Source organism: Micropterus dolomieu, linkage group LG23 (genome assembly GCF_021292245.1).
Source record: "Micropterus dolomieu isolate WLL.071019.BEF.003 ecotype Adirondacks linkage group LG23, ASM2129224v1, whole genome shotgun sequence".
Lineage (NCBI taxonomy): Eukaryota > Metazoa > Chordata > Actinopteri > Centrarchiformes > Centrarchidae > Micropterus > Micropterus dolomieu.
In genome coordinates, this window is record NC_060172.1 from 6,744,150 (window position 1) to 6,760,494 (window position 16,345).

A 16,345-nucleotide genomic window follows, 5' to 3' on the forward strand; every position below is an offset into this window, starting at 1 on the left:
TTCACAGGTATTTGGTCAAATTTGGACAAATTAAAGCATGGGTCACTTGCGGGCAGCAGAAACAAGCTGTTTACATTGACTTTATTAGGTACACCTTGCAAGTAACAGGTTGGACCCCATTTGGTCTTTAGATCTGCCTCAACTCATTGTGGCATACTTTCAGCAAGGTGTTGAAAACATTCCTCAGAGACTTGGATCTATATTGACATGATAGAATCACGCAGTTACTGCATATTTGTCGGCTGCACATCCATGATGTGAATCTCCCGTTCCACCACATCCCAAAGGTGCTCTGTTGGAGTGAGATCTGGTGACTGTGGAGGCCATTGGAGTACAGTGAACTCAATGTCATGTTCAAGAAACCAGTTTGAGATGATTTGAGCTTTACCACATGGTGCATTTTCCTGCTGGAAGTAGCCATCAGAAGACTGGTACACTGTGGTCATAAAGCGATGGACATGGTCAGCAACACTCAGGTAGGCTGTCGCGTTTAAACGATACTCACTTGGTACTAATGGGGCCCAAAGTGTGCCAAGAAAATATCCCCCACAACATTACACCACCATCACCAGCCTGAACCGTTGATACAGGGCAGGAATCTTCTCCAAATTTCATGGAAATTCAAGTTTTAGATGAGACATTTCCGTCTGAACCAAAAATATGAACCAGCATGTTGGTGGTAGATGAAACTCTGGGAATAACCAAAGTCATGAGAATTTATTCTCTTTGGACTTTTATGGCAATTCATCCAGTAGTACATATTTCCCTCACCACAAATATGGTGATAGTAGATCAAAGTCACAGATCACCAAAGTGATTAGGATACATCATCTGGGGACCATGGATATCATAGCAAAGAAAATTCTAAGCATTTAAATGAAAAAAAATATTTGAGATAGAAACAGCCATAACTTATGTATATTCGTTGCTTCATTGCTCAGTAGAAAAATACTTTCACATTTGCACTCGACACAATTATGTTTCTTCAATAAAAGACATTCTTGCAATGTATCTGCACACTGTGCAGGAATAATTAAATAGTTAAAACAATGTTTCCAGTTCCCATCGAGTTATTTCTTTGAAAAATGTCCCACATATCACCATCTGTTGTTTTGGTACCTTCAATGAAAACACAGGGAACAGATACTTCTCATTGTTGGAATTGTTAAGGCAACAATTGAAAAAGACAAAGTAAAAGAGGCAAAAGAATAGCCAATTCAATCCAGCAGCGTTTGTGTTTAACAGATTTAAACTGACAACGAAAGACTTGATTTCAAATTCTTGAGGTCCAAACTTCAGTCTGTAAGAGCTGTGTTTTCTGGGTTCCCACAGGACAATCAGGTTTCACCGGGGTTCTTCCACCCTGGGGAAGGACGAGATACAGATAGTTATTGAAATAGTTTGTTTTTTTATGCGTTTTCATCAGTATTTTTAAGTAAGTGAACATCAGTTGACAGTTGATTTGACTGTTTGTAGCTTTAGTTCTTAAGCAAGAGGTGATTCTTTTACCTCTTTCCTCATCACAAGCCGATGCTGTATGATTGTATTCTGGATGTTGTTGTGTGTGTGTGTGTGGTCCGACCAGCTCTTTAGCTCTCAGCCAGCACACTGGATCACTGCTGTACCACGGGGGGAATGTTTCTGAAGCAGCACGTTATTCACTTGCGGCTTCCATTCTTATGTAGACAACAGAGAAACAGGGGCAAAATTAACAGACAGCTCACACAGTGTGTTGTTTAGTTAGAAAATGTGATATTCAACAGTTTATATGAGGCTGGTGTAATTCTGTTGTTCTTATCAACAAATCCCAAGTCTCAGTAATGTCCTTAAACAGCTAGGCACTGTAGTTTTAAGCAAATGTTACTCAAACAAGAGGAATTAGTACATTTGTGAGTATTTCTGGTAGCAGGTTGGTGTATATCAGATCGAGTTAGTATAAACGAATTAAGGAACGTCTCGGTATAACTCTGTGGCTCATTAATGTGTTTCTGGACATGGAGCTCTATTGCACGAACGAATAACACATCAGGCTTTGGATACTCACACAATAGTTACTAACAAGATGCATTTATAATTGTCTTTAAATGGAATTTGTTAACAAGGGTTAAAAAATCACTTATCCTTTTAAAGGCACAATCCACTTTCTATAACCTGATTAGCATCCAGTAATTGTGCTAAGTGAGGTCATCATTCAACACACTCTCAAACTACATATTCTCAAAGGACTTCCAGGTGTTTGACTGAAATAACAAAATTGAAATACAGAAAAATGCAAATTTAAAACACCATATTTCCTGACAAAACAGGGTAAAATAAAAGTTATTCATGTATTATTCACCTGATCAAACGTGATCATTGTTTCATGATCTTTTTCTTTGATAGACGCCTCATCTCACCGTTGGCCTCGGTTGAAGTGCTCCAGCACGGTGGCGTTGGTTCTCTCAAACAGCCACTGTTGGCTGGGGGAGGAGGGGTCACATGTGTTCATGAAGACCCGCCGCTCGCTCGGGCTGCTGTCTATACAGCTGTTACTGACAGGGTGATACAGACTCTTGTCCTGGAGAAAAGAAAAGAAAAAGATAACAGTCCCATTCATACATAAGTCGTTCACTTTTTTTCATAGGGCATTCATTTCCTTCCTGACATGATTTTGGTGAAAATATGTAGTGCCGTTAATAATTAGTAATCAAAAACCACACCAGAGCAGGACAGTGGACACATTCACACACGCAAGTTTTACAATAAATGAGTGAAACATCATACTAAAATTTAGTTCAGGAAACTTTATCATTCAAGATTTCTTACATTTTAAATTAAACAAAAAGCTTGCATCTTTGTCTTTACCAAATTCAGCTTACACTGGTTCAAAGAAAAATGGTGAGAGAAGTTTATTTCAAACATCATTTAATCTTCCCAAAGATCCTGTTTCTGAGTTAAGGCTTGTGCAGACTACACAGCTTTCAGCGTCGGCCGATTGCCATGCTGTGCAGACTACACAACTGCCATCTTGTGACGGGAGTGTTGAAGTCGTTGTGGCGTTCAGTGTGACAGTGGGTCACACACTACGTGAGCTGACAGCAGCTGTGTCACCCACTGGCTGGTCTCCAAACCACGTTTTGTCAAGAAAGCACACGTGTAATGTGAAACGGGCTAAAAATCGTGTAGTGTGAACTAGGGTTCAATTTTTTTAGACTTGATGCCCAGGAGAAAGCCATTGTTAATGTGAAGATGTGTATTACTCAAACAGACTGAGAAACTGATTTGGAGTGATGACAGAAAGTGAGGTTCAAAATGATGGAGGCAGGTGATGTCTTGTTCAAAGGTGCAGGATGTTGTTTTAGTGGCTTTTTTTAATTGTTCGCTGTTTGTGTTGCTATTCTTTTATATTGCCCTTTGTCACTGGGTCTTTGCTGGCAACTCTAGAAGTGCCATGTATGGCCTAAAGTTCTGTTTTTGGACTAGATGTTGAAAGGGCCATTGTCCTTGCATAAACAGGCTTTGGATGTTTTCTTCTAATCAATATAATGATAAAAGTACTGGCTTATTTATTCAAACTATTATAAGCAAAGTGGGGTCAAAGGATAATGATTCTGTTTTTAAACCTTGACCTTATTACAGTGGGGGGGTGGGGGGGTTGCATTATTTATAATGATTCATAGTGTAACCTTGCTGATAGCTTTAAGTCACAAACCATGATTTAATTTTTTTTTTTTTTTAATGAACTTTATTTTGCACAATCTCCTGGTGTAGTTTGAATTAGAATAAGTGTTGTTTCTGTAGCTGTCAACATATTGTTACCTTTTATTCTTGTTGTCCACCTTAAATCTGCATTAAGACTGGCATATTATCAACTCATACATTTGTTATCTTAAACAGTTGTTTATTTACACATCCAGCAGACATAAATAAACATTAGCATTCATTTGGGGTCATGTTTGTGTCCACCTGATGTTCATCCTCCTTTTAGCTCTGTTTTACCTCCACCAACTCCTGAGGGAAATATCTAGCTCTTCAGCTGTCAAATGTTTCATCAACTAGTCGCTAACTTTGTCTGCCTCTTGGTGCTGAGCAGGTTGTGTACAGTGGGTTCATCAAAGCTTTACTGCTGCCTGCTGCTGCTGCTGCTCCTGCTGGGACGGAGGTTACTGAAAGTGGTGAAGGACTGAACCAAACCAGTCAAGTTGCACATGATAAATCCATAACAATGTGCTGGAAGAGGCAAAAACACATAGATGAGGGGAACTACAGCGGTGGGTGATCTTTGTTGGTTCCTCACAAGTAACACAGCGTTAAAGCCACAGGGTGTTTTGAAAATTTCTGACTTCAGCGCCTCCAATGGTAGAATGAAAATATACACAGTGGCAGACACCTGTATGTTGTCCTCTTACATTTAATCTTTTATGTATGTTCTTATACTATTATTATTATTCCCATTGTTATTACTAATTTTGTTATGGCTTATAAATATATATGTATTGTGTTTCTATCCTTAACCTTTCCTCTCCTATACTCCTTATGTTAGTCTGTCCACATTCACATCATCTAGGGTTTAGGTCAGAGCTGTGAAATTGTTTTGGTGTTTACCTCTCGTTGTTCCTCTCCTCTCCTGGAATGTTCATTCAAGGCCGAGAGAGAATCTCTGTCCCCCAAAACATAAAACCTAGACTTTGTAAATGATGATGCATCCCTTTGCACCATTTAATTTTTTTTTATACCAGTACTGTCCCATGTTTATGTAGAAACAGGTGCCATACAAATTCATTTTAATTAGAGCTGAAATATGCTAGCATCACATAAATCATTCTTCACATAGTGGCTTTAAAGAAACAGGACCACGGTGAGTGTAACATCTGCTGTTTCTGCATCCTTTAATTTTCCCTCACATTCATTTAATTAGATATCTCACAGATGGTCACCACTATGTTGAGATGATTGACTTATAGTGCTTTCACACCTGTAGTTTGGTTAATTTGGTCTGAACCAAGGGAAGAAAATTATACATTGTTGGATTTTGGCATTTATGCAGCACCTTGCTTTGCTTTTGATGTGTATATTTATGTTCTTTGATGTCACAAAGAGCTCATGAAGAAATAACTGATTATAAACATTATTAGTATTATTAGACTGCATGTTATGAACAATGATGTAGAGACAGGATGAAAAAGAGGCATGCAGTGCAGTGATGATTTGGGGCTTATTACTGTGGGTTCGCTGTCACACACTTTTTAATGGACTTAATGAAAAACTAAGTAGACGGAGTACAAGCACAGCATTTTTAACAGCTTTTAACCTATTAATCATGGAAAATACACACACTGATGTGCACACGTGGGTACCAAATGATTTGCATAAATACATACACGGCATATATAGATCGCTTGCTGAAGAGATTTCATGATTAGCAGATGAATTTATAGTTTTTGCAGCGTTAAAAGGCAATGCAGGAAAGCAGAGTGCAGATGGAAAAAATCCAGTCTCCAGTCCATCACCTCAGTATGAAGGAATTTTTATCAAACTACAATAAAATGGTTAAGGATGCAAGAACACACTATTTTTCTGAACTCATTACTACACATCAACACAATTTAAGACTGTAGATCAGCTGGTAAACCCAGCCCCTCCTTGGGCCTCAGCTGAAAGTACTGATAATTGTGAATTAGGGCTGCAGCTAACGATGATTTTAGTATTCGAAGCTTCGATAGATTATTTCAACGATTCATGTGTCGTTTAAGAAGTACTTCTGCTTGGCGGCAGAAACACCGTAATTCTGGTAGCTGCATAGCTGCACAAACAAAGTTTCTTGGCTCAGTGTGTTTGTCTGACTCTGATCGTCACTGTTCAATCAGCAATTTTTGGGCCTACATGGAACCGTCCATGCAAGCTTTGGTCGGCTTCACTGTTTCAACTGTGGCTTACCCCCTTGATCGGTGACAGGGACCACACACACACTACAAGAGCTGACAGCAGCTGTGTCACCCGACACTGGTCTCCAAACCACGTTTTGTTAAGAAAACACACGTACAAAGAATCTAGGTGAAAGGATGGATTAGCACACGCAGGTAGCAGGGATTGTCTGAGCTACAGAGAGAGCTGGAGGTGAGTAAAAAGGTGCAGCTCCCTGACACCCAGTTAACTCCTGACTGTGAGGTTACAACTCGGCCCAAAAAAGGAGAACAGCAAACGCGCATGTGCACATTTCAAGCTGAGGTCTGCGTCTTTCTTTGGCTTCAACTCAACAATCAGTCATGATTTCAGTTAAATGCTGAAGTTGCTGTTACTGTTACCTTACGGCTGCTTTTTGTTCAGGTGCTGTCGTGCTGTTGCCAAGGCGACATAAGTTTCGTTTTACGTTGGATGCTTTCTTTAACTTGAAATAATCCCATACTTCGGACACTTTGTTCTTTTTCCCTCCCTATTTTCTCTCTTCCTCTACTTTGCAAACAGCTCCATTATAATCACGTCGTGTTCACAGCGTAATTGCGATGTGCGACAGTAATAAATGTCCGTGCGAAACACTGTGCTGTATAGTTAAATTGATTAAACGAAGCATCGTTGCGAAGAATTTCTGTCCATGCATTTTATTAATCGATTTTATCGATGAATTGTTTCAGCCCTATTGTGAATTGTTATTTTACTGATAAGGTGGTGTCAATCAGAGCCTCTATTACTCCCTCTGCCTCTTACTCAGAGGTCCCTCACCAGTAACAGAATAGTTTTAACCAGTTTTATGCCATTGACTTGTGTGAGGTTTTAAAAACAGTATCACAAATGAGAGTGTCTTCCAGCCCACTTGATGTAATACCAACAAATGTTTTACTGAAAGTAATTGATTCTGTCAGGCCCCATTTGATTTCTGTTTTTAACAGCTCCGTGAACCCATTTCCCAACTCTGTTTTATAGCAAAGATTTTAGAAAAATAGTGTCAAAACAACTGCTCTCTGTGGGCGGGGATTGATCACAACATCATGTTAGAAAGACTGAGGCACTGGGTGGAGACATCTGGTACTGCCTTAGAATGGTTTTCATACTGCCTGTCAAACAGGAGGTTCTGTGTCTAACTATGTCTCTTCATTCTGTCCAGTTAAATATGATGTGCTTCAGGGGACGGCCTTAGGATCCATTTATTTTCCTTGTATTTGCTTCCCTACCTTATCCAGAAACATGGTGTTTCTTTTCCTATTTATGCTGATGACACACAGATGTACTTGACCGTCAGATAAACAGACCCTGGAATGCTGAGTTCACTTACCAACTGCTTCTGTGAAGTCAAAAAATGGATGTCAAATAATTTCTTCCAGCTGAACTCAGACAAAACAGAGATCCTGGTCATTGGGTCTCAGCAAAACGCAAATACTGCCATCTGCTGGTTCCCTAGTGAATTACATTAAGCCTGTTGCAAAGAATCTTGGTGTCTGGTTTGATAGTAGTTTAAGTTTTGAGCAGCACACCACAAAGCTTGTGCAATCATGTCTTTACCAGCTTAGAAATATATCAAAACAATCGATGTTAACTTTTAAGGACACTGTACTCCAACAGCCTTTTTACTTGTCCCAAAAATCTATTGATGGACTCCGGACTGTCAAGAACTCAGCTGCCAGGCTTGTAACCAGAACTAAGAAATATGACCACATCACCCCTGTTTTAGCTTCATTACACTGGCTCCCAGTATGTTTTAGAATTGACTTTAAAAATCACTTTTAAAGCTCTTCATGGCCTCTCGCCCTGTTATATTTCTGACCTTTTATACACATCAGCACATGCCTTGAGATCCTCAGGCAGGTCGGCTGTCTGTTCCAGAGTTTCGACTGAAAACTAAAGGGGACAAAGTGTTTGCAGTCAGGGCCCCGAGTCCCTTCTTAAAACATACTTTTCCTGATTTTATTTTATATATATTTTTACATTTACTTTAAACGTGTATTTTAGTCTCAAGCGTTTTCTTGCTTTTATCTTGTATTTGTTTTTGTGTGTTTTATTGTCTTTACACTTGTTAAAGCACTTTTTTTTGTGTAACATGAAAAGTACTCTACAAATAAAGAGGAGGAGGAGGAGGAGGAGGAGGAGTAGTACTAGTAGTAGTAGTAGCAGTAGTACTAGTTGTTTAGCTAAAATCACATATCTGCTATGTGCTATCATAAAATCTGCACCAGAGTCAATTTGGAAGTGCACTGAGACCACCCTATTTAAGCAGTCTCTCTGCAGTTGTTTGACCCAAACGAACCGTACTAACTGGGAAAACGCAGGGTTTGTTTTAACCAGACCAAACAGGTTAGATGTGAAAACACCCTTAAATGATGCTTAGCTGACCAAAGAAATCACAAAGGCAGAACAGTGTGAAGGCTGAAAAGAGGATACAGCAGTAAATACCACAAATTTCAACAAGTAAAATAACTCCAAACTCTGTCTCCTCTTTCCTCTCCAGTACCTTTCTGTAGCGCCACAGCTGGTTCCCTTTCATGCCATGACAGTCGAACAGGGTGACAGGGCTGTTGTGAGAGATGGCATCGAAGCAGACCTTCCTTGTGTGCATGGGGTCACCCACCCGAATATCCTCCCTCCAACCAAATGTTAACACCTGCAGGGAACACATAGTTACACCAACAGAACGTACCACTTGAGTCATGCTAGTGCAGATAAATGTTTTCAAATAAATTAACAGAGATAAGCAAAAAGGCAGACTTCCTCTTCCAGTTAACAATTCTTAAACAACTTCCCAATAGGCATATGTGTTTTTCAGCCCTGCTTGAGCATGTTTGTGTGTCATGGTCATTTCAGATACAACATTTGCAGCACAGCGCAACCATACAGCAATGTCAGGAAATTGAGACCTTGTGAGGTTTTATACCAGAGAAAGTGTAATGAAAGATCCTCACCTGTCCATGACTCCATGCCACTTCACCACGCCCTTTCACACAGCTCTCCAGGCGGATAGGGCTCCCTGACACAAAGTGTTTGATCTCCATACACATCCCACTCCCCATGTTCCGTATCTACAAAACATACACATGCACACAAAAACACATGGTTATTATTTCTGTTATATTATTTCTGGTAACAGATCATGTGTGTTGTGGCCCTGCTTAGTGAACATTTCCCACTGTATTTAATCACACATTTCTTGTCACTTTCAACCTATACTTTACCTTTGGATCTAAATTAAATAATCCTAAAATTATCTCAGAATCAGCTTTTATTGCCAGGAATTTGACTGATTGTACATTGCTCACGATGTGCTTACTCATACAAAAATACAAAATCACAATAAAAATAAGATAAAATCAGACACAGACTTCAGTGTAGACAACACAAATATACACACTATGAACATAAACAATATAGACATATTGACAAATACTGCAGTGAGCAGAGTGCAAAGGATGCAGGAGTATGTACATGTCGGAGGTAGATGGAACATATACATGCACACATGTACACAGTGCAATGAAGCATCATGCAAAGGTTCATGGGGCGGGTCTGCGGGCTGGGGGGCTGGGGGACGGGACTGAATGAATGATGGGGCCAGTGAGGAGGACCATTCTAGCCTCCCTATGACCTCCTTCACCTTTCCCCCTTTGGTCATGTCTCACAACATACACCCTTAGGACTCTGGGGGGCGGGCAGGCTGCAGGGCGTTTGGTGGGTGAGGCTGCTTTATTGCGGCCTTGCCCTTCTTCCTCCCCCACTGGCCGCCCCTCAATTTTAATTACACATTAGACACAGAGGGCTTGGGGGGTGGGAGGGGCACGGTGGGAGGCTCCACTACCTGACACTTCACAATCCATGACATGCATCCAACACAAAACAATACATTTACAGAGGCAGGCAGAGGGGTTGAAGGAGTGGGGGAAATTCTCATTGGCCTCGTGTCCTGCCCCTGGAGCCCCGGGCGTCGGGGGTGCTGTGGGGTTAGTGACGGCCTTGCCTGATCTGGGGTGGGCTGGGGGGGTCAGGGCTCCCCTGGCATGTGGGCCCGCTCTTGACCTAAGGATCTGGGGACTCGGGCTTGTGGCTTTTGCTCATTTCTGGGCGGGTGGTGTGTCCCTGGGCTTGGGGGCCCGTTGTCTCCTCTCCTCGCCTGGGCCCTCTTCGGCAGGGTTGGGGCTCCCGCTGCTTCCCCCTGCCAGCTCTCTCACAGTGGGGGCATTCGGGAGTCTCTGGGGCGCATGGCCAGTGTTGTTGAGATAGGTTTTGGTGCTCCTCCTTGGCGGCCCCCGTCCAGGGATGAGATCGGCCTCGGGGGCTGCTGGCACTGCCTGCCCCTCTGGGGAGGGATGCCTCTGGCTGGGCTGGGGGACCGTTTGCCTGGTTCTCCCGCGTTATCGCTCCCTGGCGGCAGGGAGCTTCCCGGCACGGCTTTCTGCTGTTCTTCCTTGGGGCGGGGTACGGCTTCCCCCGGACATGCGGTCTGGGGTCCTTTGTGCTTTGGGGGGTTGCGGGGTGCCCTGGCATCTGGAGGGTGGGGGTCTCTGCGCGGGTTGATCCGGTTGCGGTTTGGAGGGCTGCGGTGGGATTGTAGGGCGATTGTCGATGCATCTTGATGCATTGTGCTTTTTCCCTGGGCAGGGTCTCTGAATGGCTGCTGGGCATTTAGTTTGTGCATTGGAGTCCGGGGGAGGCATTTCCTCGTTGGCTTGGAGGGACCAGTTTGCGTCCCTGTTTTGCTTTGTTGGCCTCAGATCCATGCTTCCCCATTTCTCTGTTGGCTAGTTGTTGGACCCCTCTGGATACTGAGGTATATACTTAGTTTTCGGGATGTGCAGTGTGGGTGCGGGTGTGACGGGTGGGTGGGTTGGTGGTGGCATGCAGCTGAGCTGGTTGATTTGGCCTTGTTGCTGGTTTGGCTGGTGTTGCACGGCGGCCGGGGGGCGTGCTGGGCATGGGGGATTTCGGCTGGCGCCGGCGGCCTTAGTTTTTTCCGGCGCTTGGGGGGACGGTAGACTTTTATTGGCGGGTGCACGGTGACCTGTGCGGTGCGTTTGCTGCCGGGCTGGGACTTGCTGCTGGTGTCTCTCTCCGCTGGCTTTCGCTGTCGTGTTATTCCGCTTGCTCTCTCTCGTTTGCCCAACCTCACACGCGGGATTCGCGGGGGGCTGCTGTGCATTGGGTGTTGCCGTGCTCGCGCAGTGTACGCGTTGGGCTCGTCACTTGTGCATTGGTGTTGATGATTGCGTGGCATTTGGGCGTTTTGGTTGTTCGCTGCGCGGCGGTGGGGTGCTGGGTGGGGGGGAGCACTGGTCTATGTTGTGTGCGTGCTGCTCTTCCGCGGGTTACGCTTCTTGCGTTCCTTCGGCATTACGTTGTCAACTGGCATTTGGGTCGGGGTCTTCCGCATCTGGGAGTCTTTGTTTTTTTGATTGATTTCTTTTTTTTTTTCTTTCTCCCGCCCCTATTGGCTACTGGGGTTCTTGCCTACCTGTTGCTGAGGTTGGAGTGGCACAGTCGGGGCGTCCCACTCTCACTAACAACTACATTCTTTAACAGGCTTATGCGCACACACATGTACACACACACACACACACACACACACACACACACACACACACACATACACATACACATACACACACACACACACACACATACACATACACATACACATACACATACACATACACACACACACACACAGACACACACAGTCTCACACATAGACACAAACAAATTTAGGTTGTCCCAGGTAGAATTATTCCTGATGCTTTTTGTTCAGTAACTTATTCAAATTAATTGTTATTATTCCAGCTCTCTGGCTGTGCTGTTTTGCTTATTTAGTGTGTTGGACTGTTTTTTCTTTTCATTTTTCTCTTAGTTGTCACACTATGTCACCTGTTTATTGCTGCTGTTCGGCTGGTTGTCTTTTACTATTATTATTATTTGCTGTATGTGCTGTCTGTTTGTGCCCCCCCCATCCCCGTGTCTGTCCCCCTGGCCGGCCCAGTGACAAATCAATACATAATTAAATAAATAATAAAGCAGACAAAGGAGTATATTAATACTCTCTTGTTAAAGTAAAATCTGTCTGGGCAGGACAGGTTAAAAAAAAACAAAAAAAAAACAAAGCAATTTTGCATAAAAACACAGCCATGAATAAAGAATGGTACCAAAACATCCTCCGAGAGCAGCTTCTCCCAGTTTGGTGACAAACAATGCTTTTCCAGCATGATGGAGCACCTTGCCACAAGGACAAAGTGATAACTAAGTGGCTCGGGGAACAAAACATCAATATTTTGGGTCCATGGCAAGGAAACTCCCCAGACCTTAATCCCCTTGAGAACTTGTGGCCAATCTTCAAAAGGCGGGTGGTAAAAAAAAAAAAAAACTCAAATTCTGACAAACTTCGGGAATTGATTATGCAAGAATGAGCTGCCATCAGTCAGGATGTGGCCCAGAAGTTAATTGACAGCATGCCAGGGCGAATTGCAGTGGTCTTTAAAAAGAAGGGTCAACACTGCCAATATCGACTCTTTGCATGAATGTAATTGCCAATAAAAGCCTTTGACACTTATGAAACGCTCGTGATTATACTTCAGTATAGCGTAGTAACATCTGACAAAAATATCTACAAACACAGAATGAGCAAACTTTGTGAAAACCAATCCTTGTATCATTCTCAAAACGTTTGACCGCAACTCTACACATGGAAGGGCCAACAATCCTGTGTTACTGCAAACATGTTTCATTGCTGTTTTTGTCTGTTGTTATCACTGGGAAGAACTTTCACTAGTATTTCATTTTTAATGAGTCAAAAACCTTTTCTTGAATTGAGCATTATGCACTTTATAGCACCATGCGCGAGTGTTTGAGCTACATAGAGATTGTTAGATACATATTTTAACTCCAGATTCTATTATAGGCACAGCCCTCTAACTCTATCACTAGTGGCTTCATGTTACACATGAAGTACTGAAAGGAATTTAGTCCACGTGCACACAGGTAAAGCTGGTCGTCCACTAATCAGAAGATCAATGTTCGATCACAGGCTGTTCCAGTCGGCATGTCGAAGTGTCCTTGGGCATGATACTGAACCCCTAAACTGAACTTTTGTTATGAATCTGAGCCATTGAACTCAGTTTCCCACAATCCTGCAGGAATTTACATCTTTATGTGAACTCTGCCCATGGAACCAGCTTTCACCTACCATTGCTCAGTTTGACCTCATGACATCACAAGGTTTACACGCACGCACGCACGCACGCACGCACGCACGCACGCAGCCTTTTGTTCTTTAGAGCATTTTTATTTGGTTTCATCTTGTTTCTTTTGATATTTTTCACATAAATGCTTGTGAACATACAGTACATGTTGTTTTCTTTAATGTTGCAAAAGAGTGAACATATCGCCAGCCTCTTCTATGTAGATCTCCAAATCCTTCAAACTACTAGCTATTGATGGTAATTTGGTTATAGTTTTGTTACAGATTAATAACTCACCACTCTGAAACTCTTGCTCCAGTCCGCGTTGCCAAGCTGGTCAGGGGAACATATACAGCGGAACCAAAGCCGTGTTTACTGGCTTCTCATGACCCACCCTACTCTACTTCTGATTGGCTAGTAGTCCTTAACGAGGAACTGCGCATGTGCAACTCCCAACAAACAAGTTAATTATTAATCAGAGTTTAGCATATTTTATGATACTAAATTAGATAATTGATTATCATTTTTTCTACTTTGAGAGTGGTGCCCCGAGGTGAATTTAACAGTTCACTTATATTATTAAATTTTTAATAAAAGTAAAGTCCTTATAGGCAAGTGCTGGCACTCGGCGGCCATCTTGATAACACCTCCAGGCAGTTATTATGGACTAACAAGATCAGGCCGAATGTAGAGCGAGCCATAACTGCACTTTCACTGGTCACTGGGACATAAAAACGCATGCATAGAATCATTTTCCCCGATGGTTTTACTTCTACTACTCTTGAAATCATTCTCAAGTGCTTGTGTTGAAGAAAAATGGGAGTCGATTGTCTGGTCTCCAATTTATCCCCAAGCTGAGAGCGGGGTGAGGCCCACAAGCACGTATGCGTGGACAAGAGTTCTTTCAGTGCTCCCTGTGGATGCAAGGGATAAACCCACTAGCTATAGCCTCATACATATACATGTGCCTCTGCTACAGTATTACCAGTAGAAAAACTGTTTTCCTGCCTGTGTCCCGCTTTAGGAACATGCAACCACCCACTTTAGTTGGACTAGTAGATTCTTACATGAATGGCCAAGTATACTTGGGCAAGACACTGAACCCCAACATGCTCCCTCTGCCATCAGTGTATGAATGTGAGTGTAAAGTGTTGTAAACCACTTTGAGTGATCAGTAGACCAGAAAGGTGCTGTATGAATACAAGTCCATTTAGCATTTGTTCCGTGAACCAGAGTGCCTTTAGGCATTAAAAAGGTTTTCCACAAAATTTATGGCGATGTAGAAATCACTGACATTTTCAAACAAAGGATGAAAACACAGTTTTAACTTTGCTTTCAGCAGTCATTATACAGTACATTTATTTACGCATTTCCTTCTCTAACTAATTCCTCTAACTTTTGTCAGTTTTCTTTTTAATTTCTTAAATAATAACAAGCTAGAGGTCCTTGTGCTGACAGTTAGATGGAGTTTATAACCTTATTATCAGATGACTTTATTCTCCCACACCCCTGTCACTCAGGTATCTATTTGAGCATCTCTGAAATGATGATATGTGCTGTGTGCTTCTGATGTGTTAAAATAGAGATGCAAAGTTCTGGTCCATCCTAGCAAGTTAAGATAAGTTTGTGCTCTGTTAATTTATCATTGCTGTGTGGGCAAGCATGGGTGCACCCATTTCCCAATCTGTGTGTATTTCACCAATATCTAATATCAACTTCTAACATTTACCTTGGACCTAACTTCCCCACAATGTTCAAAGTAATTTCATAAACAAATCCTTACCTCTCCCCACGCTGCAGCAGGAGGCTCCACCGGTGGGTAGTGTTTGGGCAGATCCCAGGCCACTTCATTCATGAACCACTTAAAGCTTTTGCAGTTAAGGCGGTTCCTTAGCTCCTTCTGGCCCGTCATGTCTCCTGCTGACAGGTGGCGGTACTCGGGCCGACGCTGGTACACGTATTCTGCATATTCGTCCATCCAGACCTCTGCCACACGTTTTAGGTTCTGAAATCAAATCAAAGAGAGACTCAGGAGGAAAGATTAATTCACTAAACAGCATATTTTTCTTGCACGGCATTTCAAGTCAAATGTTTTAGCTTTCCAAATGTTTCCATAGTCTGCTGTTAGCACCATTTGGTCTCAGAGAGTCTGCCCCAACAACGGCATCCATTTCTTCTTTGCCTCAGAGTAACTGAACGTAACAGCAGCTTTTTGCTACTTAGTTGCAGCTGTTAAAACTTTTAAAACCATGGAAATCCATTCGGAGCCAACTGAAGGTGACCTTATCTGTTGGTCTCCATGAATGCCGTTTTAGTTGGAGTACTATAGCACTTCAATAAAAGAGAAAAACTTTGAAGAGTGAAGAATTTGAGGTATAACAATGATCAGGTTTATTCAGGACCATCAGTATTCCACTAAGGCCCTGTTTAAAGACTGTTGGTCAGAATAAAAAATCTAAACAAAGGTCAGTGTCTTTCAGTTGCACACTGAGCCAAACCATGCCAAGTTTCCATGCTGCAGCAGAGGCATACATAATGAATGGTGTTTGGCTAGACCCCAGATGATTTAGTGCTTTTAGACAATTTCTCATTCTATGTAGGTACTTTGAAGAAGGAACAAAGAAACTTAAGCTCATTCTTCACAGTAACACCTGCGAAAGCTATAAGTTGTAGATAGTGGATACACTGCATACTGCTGCCTCTCGTCTGGTGGTCTTTTGTTAGTGGATGCTGAGCCGACTGTAAAGAGCTCTCATGCAAAGAGGAGAAAGAGGAGAGTACTTAGTAGAGGACGTAGGAAACAAAAACGCTGCCATTTATTATACTGCACCTCTTAAAGACTAGCTTACACTAGGATGAAGTGTGTATGTGTGTGAGTAACTGTACAGTATATGTGTGTAGTGTTTGTGTGTCTGTTTATTTATGTACTTGAGCTTAATTAGACACTCACTCCTTCTCGTTAGCTGATGTATTGAGTTACCCTGTTCGGTGCAGTTCAGGGACAGAGATGTTGGTTTTACAGTATTGCACACTGTGTGTGTGTGTGTGTGTGTGTGTATTTGCATGAAAACGATGGCATTTCCAACTATCTTTACTAACTAAATATTTCCAGAGCTGAAATATATTTAGTTTCATATCAAGCCATATTTTAGCACTGTACTAAACAAAATAATCCGTTGTTGTACTATTTTTGTTACTGTAATTTAAATGTTAAAGAG

The 16,345-nt window shown here is 42.3% G+C and overlaps 1 protein-coding gene across 6 annotated transcripts in view; it reads right to left on the reverse strand.

Moving 5' to 3' along the window:
* Nucleotides 1-16,345, reverse strand: part of LOC123962925 (polypeptide N-acetylgalactosaminyltransferase 10) — a 369,356-nt gene that overhangs the window by 282,948 nt on the left and 70,063 nt on the right. For 4 of the 6 annotated variants that reach the window (XR_006823100.1, XR_006823102.1, XR_006823104.1 and 1 more), the window contains 6 exons: nucleotides 14,911-15,132; nucleotides 8,871-8,987; nucleotides 8,423-8,572; nucleotides 2,397-2,557; nucleotides 1,510-1,676; nucleotides 1,232-1,363 (listed from right to left, as the gene is read on the reverse strand). The exons of 1 other annotated variant lie outside the window; for it this stretch is intronic. The gene's annotated coding sequence lies outside the window, so the exon portion shown is untranslated. Of the gene's footprint in view, nucleotides 1-1,231; nucleotides 1,364-1,509; nucleotides 1,677-2,338; nucleotides 2,558-8,422; nucleotides 8,573-8,870; nucleotides 8,988-14,910; nucleotides 15,133-16,345 lie in introns of those variants that run through there. One more of the 6 variants, XR_006823101.1, reaches the window with a different exon arrangement.